This window comes from Hypanus sabinus, chromosome 10 (assembly GCF_030144855.1).
Source record: "Hypanus sabinus isolate sHypSab1 chromosome 10, sHypSab1.hap1, whole genome shotgun sequence".
Classification (NCBI taxonomy): Eukaryota; Metazoa; Chordata; class Chondrichthyes; order Myliobatiformes; family Dasyatidae; genus Hypanus; species Hypanus sabinus.
Genome location: NC_082715.1, coordinates 10041007 through 10050984, shown reverse-complemented (window position 1 = coordinate 10050984; position 9978 = coordinate 10041007). Strand labels below are relative to the sequence as shown.

At 43.8% G+C, this 9978-nt stretch overlaps 1 pseudogene; it reads left to right on the top strand.

Moving 5' to 3' along the window:
- Window positions 1–9498: 9498 nt before the first annotated feature.
- On the top strand, window positions 9499–9642 carry LOC132401418 (U2 spliceosomal RNA; annotated as a pseudogene).
- The last annotated feature ends 336 nt before the right edge of the window (window positions 9643–9978 follow it).

Genomic DNA, 9978 nt, shown 5'->3' with positions numbered 1-9978 from the left:
GTGGAAGATGCTAGCAGTATGATTGAAGTTTCAGGCATCAGGGGGCATGAAGTGAGTGAAGTTACCATAATGAGAGAGAAGGTTCTTGGGGAAACTAAAAGGTCTGAAGGTAGATAAGTCACCTGGACAAGATGGTGTACACACAGAGTTCTAAAAGTGGTGGCTGAGCAGATTGTAGAGGCATTAGTATTGATCTTTCTGAAATCATTAGATTCTGGAATGATTCTAGAAGATTGGAAAATGGCAAAAGACACTCTTCCCCTTCAAGAAGGGAGAGAGGCAGAAGACAGGGAACTTTAGGCCAGTTAGTCTGACCACAGTGGTTGGGGAGATGTTGCTGTTGATTATTAAGGATAAAGTTTCAGGTTACTTGGAGGAACATGATTACATAGGGCATAGTCAGCATGGTTTCCTCAAGGGAGAACCTTGCCTGACAAATCTGATGGAATTCTTTGAAGATATAACAAGCTGGATGTACAAAGGAGAATCAATTGATATTGTGTACTTGGATTTTCAGAGGGCCTTTGACAATGAGGCTGCTTAACAAGTTGTGAGCCCATGGTATTACAGGAAAGATTCAAGCATGGATAAAGCAGTGGCTGGTTGGCAGGAGGCAAAGAGTGGGAATAAAGAAAGCCTTTTCTGGTTGGCTGCTGGTGACTATTGGTGTTCCACAGGGGTCTGTGTTGGGACCAATTTGTTTTGTGTCATTTGTCAATGATTTGGATGATGGAATTGATAACTTTGTTGCAAAGTTCACAGATGATATGAAGATGGGTGGAGAGGGAGGTAGTTTTGAGGAAGTAGAGAGGCTACAGAAGGACTTGGACAGACTAGGAGACTGAGCAAAGGAAAGGCAGATGGAATACAGTGTCAGGAACGGTATTGTCCTTCACTTTGGTAGAAGAAAAGAAAGCATTGACTATTTTGTAAGTGGAGAGAAGATATAACAATCGGAGGCACAAAGGGACTTGGGAGTCCTTGTGCAGGATTCCCCAAAGGTTAATTTGCAGGTGGAGTCTGTGGTGAAGAAGACAAATGCAACGTTAGCATTCATTTCAAGAGGACTAGAATATAAAAGCAAGGATGTAATGGTGAAACTGGTGAGGCCTCACTTGGCGAATTGTGAGCAGGTCTGAGCCCCTTACGGATGTGCTAAGACTGGAGAGGGTTCAAAGGAGGTTCACAAAAATGATTCCAAGATTGAAAAGCTTATCATATGAAGAGCGTTTGATGGCTCTGAGCCTGTATTCACTGGAATTCAGAAGAGTGAGGGTGACTTCATTGAAAGGCCACTGATAGAATGGATGTGGAGAGGATGTTTCCTATGGTGGGAGAGTCTAAGACCAGAGGACACGGCCTTAGAATAGAGAGGTGTCTTTTTAGAATGGAGATGAGGAGGAATTTCTTCAGCCAGAGAGCGGTGAATCTGTGGAATTTCTTGCAACACGCATTTGTGGGGGAGGGGGTCACGTGTTTATGTATATTTAATACAGAGATTGATAGATTCGTGACTGATCAGGCCATGAAGGGATATGGGGGGAAGGCAGGAGATTGGGTCTGAGAAGAAATTTGGATCAGTCGTGATGAAATGGCAGAGCAGACTCAATAGGCCAAGTGGCCTAATTCTGCTCCTGTATCTTGTGGTCTAACTGAAGCCTGCATATATCCAGCTGAGAACTTGTACTGGTGAAAAGGTGACTCCTATGGGAAAGATGTTTGTGAGAGTGAAATGTGACAACTAACGAGCCACATTGGGCTTATATGTGGTTAACAACAGGAGGGCCAGCATTGTGGGTATGTGAGTGGCTGAGATAACTATAACATGATTGGCGATCCACCTCAATTTGCATCCACATCCCCTGCAATGGAGGTGAACTGAAACAAACTAAGAAAGGTAATGGATGATGCCACAGCAGTGTTCAAGGATGGCATTGGAAAACTCCGATATATCAAGGGTAAACTAGTATATATGAAAATGCCATACCCAAGTTTTACAAAGCCTGTCCTGTTCCTTATTCCATCTGTGATAAAGTAGCCAGTGAGCTGGACAGAGCACATGGAAGCTGAAGGAGTTCTTTCCAAGGTTGAGTGGAGCCCATGGACAATGCCAGTGGTTCCAGTAGCCAGGAAGAATGGATTTGTCAGGATCTGTGGTGGTTTTAAGGTCACAATGAACCCGGTACTGAAAGTAGATCAACACCTTCTGCCCAGGACAGAGGATTCCTTTGCAAACCTTTCTGGAGGGAAACACTTCAGCTCAGTGGAATTAGCTGAGGCCTACGTACAGATGGAGAATGAAGAAGAGTTCAAAGTGTTTCTCACCATACACACTCACAAAGGGCTTTAACACTATAATAGGCTTATTTTTGGAGTAGCATCTGCACCAGCACACTGGCAGAAAGTAATGGACCATTTATTTATTTTCTGTGTACCTCTGAGACTTGGGTTATTTACACAGAGAGAAATCACCAATGCAGCCTTGACCAAATCCCATAATGTAAGATGGGTGTCCTACCCCAGTCAATGCCACTTTCTTGAAACAAACGGCTTGATACAAGCTCTGTCATGGGAAGAGATTACCATGTAGGCTGTCCATAACTTTTTTAGATGTAGAGTCGAACTACAATCTTACAGCTGGCACTGTAAGGCTTTTAGCTAACTGTTAAATTAAGATATGGTTTAAATACAGGGCAGCAGCAGTTAATATGTTGGTAATAAGCTGGACCCAATGTTCTTAAAGATTGTAGCATGAGAAAGTCATAGGAAACTACAGCACAGAAACAGGCCCTTTGCCCACGTAGTCCATGTCAAACCAATTAAACTGCCTACTCCCACCTGGACCAGAGCCCTGCATCCCTGTGCCTATCAAAACTTCTCTTAAACTTTGAAATTGAAATTGCATCCACCACTTGTGCTGGTATCTCACCACCTTTTCAGTGAAGAAATTTCCCCTTGTGTTCCCCTAAACTTTTCACCTTTCACCCTTAACTTGCGACTTCTAGTTGCAGTCCCACCCAACCTCAGAGGAGACAGTCTGCTTGCATTTACCCTATCCATACCCCTATCAAATCTCCTCTCGATCTTCTGTGCTCCAAGGAATGAAGTCCCAACCTATTCAACCTTTCCTTGTAACTCGGGTTCTCCAGTCCCAGCACATCCTTGTAAGTTTTCTCTGTTCTCGTTCAACCCTATTTATGTCTTTTTTTTTTGCTTGCACCAGAGAAAGAAGATAGGAACTTGGTTTAAATACAACTTTGAGCACTTTTGGCCCCTTTAAGAAAAGATGGGCTGAATGGCCCATTTCTCCTCAAGCACCACAAGTGCCACAATGTAGCATTCCCACATGAGAACATCACCCTCAATATTTTATTTTTCATTCATTTGCTCTACACGGAAGTGACATGTTTGAATTTACTGTATATCACTCCGGCAACGAAAGATGTTTCTTTACTCTGTGATTGTTATTCAGTCTAACCCTAAAAAATAATAAACACAAGTGATTCTGCAGATGCTGCCTGACCTGCTGAGCTCCTACAACAATTAGTGGGTAAAGTAATCTTTCTTTTGGAGAGTAAAAATCCCCTTTGCCTTTGGGAGTGGTCTCAGACTGCTCTCCTCCTGTAATCCAAGACTGAGCAACTCCATAAGAAACCACAGCTGACTGCCAATCATTGGAGTTGTCTGGTATGAGTGGCTTTATCTTGGGTGATGTGGTGGAGAAGTATCTCTGTCAAAGGAGGTGTAAGGCAGTCATTCCCTCCGTTAGGTTGCGGGTCACCCTTGGGCAAGGTGTAGCACCTGCTTAGCCTCCCAATCAGAGTCACGTAAAGCCATGGGAGCAGGTGGTGGATGGTCGTATGAGCAGCTGGTGCAGATCACAAGTCCTGGGGTATGCAACCCCTGACACCAGGCAAACAATCTCTGAAGAGTGTTGATAATGGCTGGGGTCACTCGTCTTGTAAAGACACTGCCCAGAAGAAGGCAATGGCAAACCACTTCTGTAGAGAACTTTGCAAAGAATAATCATGGTCATGGACAGAGAAAAGAGTGGGGACAGCAATTTGGGGGTTGGGGTGCTTCCCCACAAGTGGCAACCCCTTGCAGATTAGGATGGGTAGAAGACCATGGTCGCCCATCTCGTACAATTACGGCCTATGATGATGAACGTGAAAGGAAATAAAATAAAGATATCTATTAGAATAGGGTTTATTATGTCCACTCCCAGCTTCTCACTTCATCACCCATTTTCCAACCCACCCATCTGGGCTCACCTGCCTCCTGCCAGCATGTACTCCTTCCCCTTCCCCCACCTTATTATTCTGGCTTTGGCTCCCTTCCTTTCCAGTCCTGGTGAGGAAGCTCAGCCCAGCCGTTTACTCCCCTTCATAGATGCTGCCTGACCTGCTGAGTTCCTCCAGCAGTTTGTGGCACCCTGTTGGAATGAAATTCTGCTTCACCATTTTGTTCCTGATAACCCTTCCACTAAATGGTCAGACGTGCATTCTTCCCTGACGTGGAGAGCTGCTAATCTACAATTAAACACAAAACAAGAAAAAGAAGCACAGTACAGTTTAATAATTATGAAACATGACTGGCATCCTTATTTACAAGTCGAAGTAAGACTTTGCTGCCATCTGTCATAACCTGCAGTCTTGCCTTTTAATGGCTAGGTAATTGAAAACAACTTGGAACCACAAAGGGACTGGCTCTAATTAAATACTCATGATGTGTCTTGTATCATTTTCCCCCGGGGTAATTAAATACTCATTGATATTCTTTTGTCTTTGATGTCTGTCGATGGAATTGCAAATTTCTAATGCACTCCGACACACTGCGATTTTTATATCTTGCTGCTGTGTGGCTGAAGCTTTTCTGAATATCTGAGTGGTCTGAACTGATTGCAGAACCATGTCCAGAGCATGACTTTCGGTTTAATGTCACGTCAAGCCGCAACCTTGGCCTTGAAGTAAATACAAATGAATAAATAACAAAAGTGCAGGTTGAGTTGGTGCTGAGGAAGGTAAATACAATTTAAACGTTCATGTCAGTCAAGTCAAGTTTATTGTCACTTAACTATATACGTTATACCATCAAACCAGACAACGTTTCTCCAGACGAGGATGTAAAACACAGAGGTACATGACCTACTTGGGAAATAGTGCAGGAAGGCAAGGATAAAATTTACAGATGGATGACGCATAAATAACATGAATTAAATATTATAAGGTACAGAACAGATTATCCGGTGACACTTCAATTGTGATGCAGCAGGGAGTTCGGATGCCTTATGGCCTGAGGGAAGGAACTGTTCCCATCCTGACCATTCTAGTTTCTGTGCTTCAAAGTCTCCTGCCCCATGGTAGGAAGTCAAAGAGAATGCTGGGTGGTTGGGTGGGATCCTTAATAATACTCAGGGCCCTGCTCCCGATAAATGTCCACAATGTCCCCCATTATCCTCTCAGCCATTCTGTCAGTCTGATGCTTGGCGGCTCCCCTACCGGGTGGAGATGTAGTTTGTCAGGATGCTGTCAATGATGCCCCTGTACAATTCAGGGTAGAAAAGCAACAATGTAATACTGTGGCTTTATGATCAGGTTTAATGTCAACGATGTACTCTACATTGTGAAATTTGTTTTGTAACAGCAGTATATTACAATGCATAATAATAAAAATTCTATAAATTACAAAAATAAATATATATTTAAATTAAATAAGTAATAATAAAAGGAAAAAATGAGGCAGTGTATATGGGTTCATTGTCCATTCAGAAATCTGATGGCAGACGGTAAGAAGCTTTTCCTGTACCACCATCTTGATGGTAACAATGAGAAAAGGGCATGTTCTGGATGGTGGGGGTCCATAATGAAGGATGACAAGTTTTTGAGGTATCCCCTCAAGAGGGTAAGGTATTGGTCAGACCATATTTGGAGTATTGTGAGCAGATTTATCTGAGAAAGGATGTGCGGACATTGAAGGGGGTTCAGAAGAGGTTCACACCAATGAAAGGGTTAGTATATGAGGAGTGTTTGATGGCTCTGGGCCTGTGGTTGCCAGAGTTTAGGAGAAAGAGGAGGGGGAAACTATTGAATATTGAAAGGCCTAGACAAAGTGGATGTAAAGAGTACGTTTCCTACAGTGGGGCAGACTGGGACCAGAGGGCACACTCTCAGAATAGAAGGACGTATGCTTAGAACAGAGATGAAGAATTTCTTTAGACAGGTGGTGGTATTCATTGCAACTGATGGCTGTGAAGGACAAGCCATGGGGTATATTTAAAAAGGTTGGTAGGTTCTTGCTTAGTAAGAGTGTCAAAGGTTACGAGGAGAAAGCATGGGAATGTGGTTGAGAAGGTAAATAAATGTGCTATTTAAGAAGGATGGAAAGCAGCAGAAAGGAAACTATAGACCTGTTAGCCTGGCATCAGTGGTTGGGAAGTTGTTGGAATCAATTGTTAGGGATGAGATTACGGAGTACCTGGAGGCACAGGACAACATAGGCCAAAGCCAGCATGGTTTCCTGAAAGGAAAATCCTGCCTGACTAACCTACTGCGATTTTTTGAGGAAATTACAAGCAGGGTAGACAAAGGAGATACAGTAGATGTGGTATACTTGGACTTTCAAAAAGCCTTTGACAAGGTGTTGCACGCGAGGCTGCTTAGCAAGTTAAGAGCCCGTGGTATTACAGGGAAGTTACTGGCATGGGTGGAGCATTGGCTGATCAGCAAAAAACAGAGAGCGGGAATAAGGAGATCCTATTCTGACTGGCTGTTGGTTACCAGTGGAATTCCACAGAGGTCGGTGTTGGGACTGCTGCTTTTTATAATGTGTGTCAATGATTTGGACTATGGTATTAATGGATTTGTGGCTAAATTTGCCAATGATACAAAGATAGGTGGAGGAGTGGGTACTGTTGAGGAAACAGAGAGACTTAGATAGTTTAGGGGAATGGGCAAAGAAGTGGCGAATGAAATACAATGTTGGAAAGTGCATGGTTATGCACTTTGGTGGCAGATTATTACTTAGATGGGGAGAGAATTCAAAATGCAGAGATGCAAAGGGACTTAGGAGTTCTGGTGCAAGATACCCTAAAGGTTAATCTCTAGGTTGAGTTGGTTGTGAAGTTGAATGCAATGCTGGCATTCATTTCTAGAGGTATAGAATCTAAGAGCAGGGATGTGATGTTGAGGCTCTGTAAGGCATTCATGAGACCACACTTGGAGTATTGTGTGCAGTTTTGGGTTCCTTATTTTAGAAAGAACAAACTGCCATTGGAGAGGGTTCAGAGAAGATTCACGAGAATGATTCCAGGAATGAAATGGAACATCTGGCAGCTCTTGGGCTGTATTCCCTGGAGTTCAGGAGAATGAGGTGGGGGGGGGGGATAATTGTAGAAACATTCTGAATGTTAAAAGGCCTGAACATATTAGATATGGCAAAGTTATTTCTCATGATGGAGGATTCTAGGACAAGAGGGCATGACCAAGATTGAAGGACATCCATTTAGAATAGAGATGTGGAGAAATTACTTTAGTCAGAGGGTGGTAAATCTGTGGAATTTGTTGCCATGAACGGCTGTGGAGGCCAAGTCATTGAGTGCATTTAAGGCAGAGATAGATCAGTTCTTGATTAGCCAGGGCATCAAAGGGTCACACTCGAGAGTGTACCAGGGGCAGCCTGTAAGCGTTGCCGCACATTCCTGTGCTAACATGCCCGGAATGCTCGGCAGAACAACACCGAGTGCAACAAACACCAAAAGCAAAAGAAGCCCTATTCCTCCTCCCCACCCTTACAAGGATGTACAGTTTGTGTTAGCTTAGTTCATCACTTAGGGATATTTGGGCAGTATGGGTTGGGCTGGAATGGCCCATTACTATGCTGTATCTTTAAAAGAATTGAAAATACACGTGGACTAAGACGTTAACTGTCCTGTGCTATCATTAGTGGGATCATCAGTTGATCTGCCACCTGTCTTCAGGAGTTTCGGCCCGCTTATGATCAAGACTCCCTCGAGGTGGTGGGCCAGCAGTGCTAAAGCACCACCTCCCACTGGTGAGCTTAACAACTTGGCATCTGCCTCTCTCAGAGTTGTTGGTCACTTCCATCCAACAGATAGTCTACTCTTCAGGTGTCTACGCAACTACTGAAGAGTTTACAAAAGATGGATACACAGTCCGACTATCTGCCCCTCTGGACGTACTTGGTCCACACCCGTGACGATCCTGCCTCTGCTGCCTCAGCTACAGCCCTGCTGGTTGACTTGATCTCTCTTCTAGTGAAGCCAAGGTCACGCAGCCACTTCTGGAAAGTTAACGCAGTAAAGCCACGGCACCCTACTTCGAATGGACAGCATGAGACCTTCCACCCTCTGTCTCTGCACTCTGATCTTAATTCTGCATACTTGGTGAACTTGCACTCATGGGCTTCATCGATGTTGTCTTCCCAGGGGACTGTGAGTTCACCAATAACCACTTCTCTATTGGTGTCAGACCAGACGATTATATCTGGACGCAATAATAATAAATGAATACTACAGATTGAGGGATATTCCCACATCGCCTCAGTTACCAGTGTATCAGAATCTGACTCAGCTTTAATGTCACTGACATTTGTCACGAAATGTGTTGTTTTGTTAAGTGCAATATATAAAAGGTTCTATACACTACCATAAGAAATGGGAGGGTTATGGGACAGGTGGCAGAGAAGGAGTACTGGGAAGGGGGGGCGGTGGCAGAGGTGCAGACATACTCAGCTCTGAGACACTAGGCAAGGTCATTTGATTCTAAAAAAAATTAGTTTATTAATCATTACAAAATGTCCCTCTGGTGCTTTCTGTTCTCTTCCCTCAACCTTCCCCTCTTTGCAACCCTGATTTCCCCTCTCCCTGCCCCCTTCCCACTCTCAGTCCACTACAGAGACCCATGCCAGAATCGGGTTTATCATCACTCACATATGTCATAAAATTTGTGGGGTTTTTATGGCAGCAGTGCAGTGCATAAAATTACTACAGTGCTGCGCAAAATTCTTAGCCATGTGTAAAAAAAATTCTGTAAAGTGATGATGTTTTCAAAACTAGTGAAAAGTTTCTAAGTATCAAAAAAATTGCTAAAGTGATGGGGAGCACTTGCTGAACTGTTGCCCACTGGAGTTTCAGTCGCTCAATAAAGCAATTGGTCTGGACACAGTATCTGGCAGCAAACCGGGATCTAGTTGATAGTCATCAGCATAAAAGGGCATTGTAATAAACCTTTAACATGAACGTGGAGCTTGCAGGAGAGTTCGGGATCCCTCCAGATCCACAGTACTGTTGATCATCCTTGCTGATACTTTTTCTCAATCCCTTGCCCCTCTCCTGATGAGCCCCTCTATAATTATTACTTCCTCTACCAAGAAGTGATAGTAGAGAGGAGACAGAAAATGTATCTCAAGGTAATACATGCATTCTTTGATAATGAGTTTGAACTTATTATCACTCTGAACTCTGGACTTTGAAAGACAACCACTTTTGCTTCTTTGGCTAAAATCTAGTATCTGTTCTTTTCAGTTTAATTTCTGACACATCCCTTATCTGGGGAGTTACTTATTTTAGGCGTGGTTTTGTAACTCTGGCGAACTACATGTGCCTGTCTGGACACACCCCCTGCTGACTGCTCCTGTGGCTCCTCCCACAGACCCCGGTATAAAGGCGATCAAGGCCTGAGCCCGGCCTCAGTCTCCAGGATGTAGTATGGTGGTCAACCACTGCTCGTTCCTTCTTCCAGTCAATAAAAGCCGATATTTCGCCTTTACGTCTCAGAGAGAGTTATTGATGGTGCATCAGTAACGTAGAGGTTAGCGTGACGCTATTACAGCACAAGCGACTGGGGTTCAATTCCCGCTGCAGTCTGTAAGGCGTTTGTACATTTTCCTTGTAATCATGTGTGTTTCCTCCAGGTTTCCTTCCACGTCCCACAGACCTAAGGGTTAGTAGAATAATTA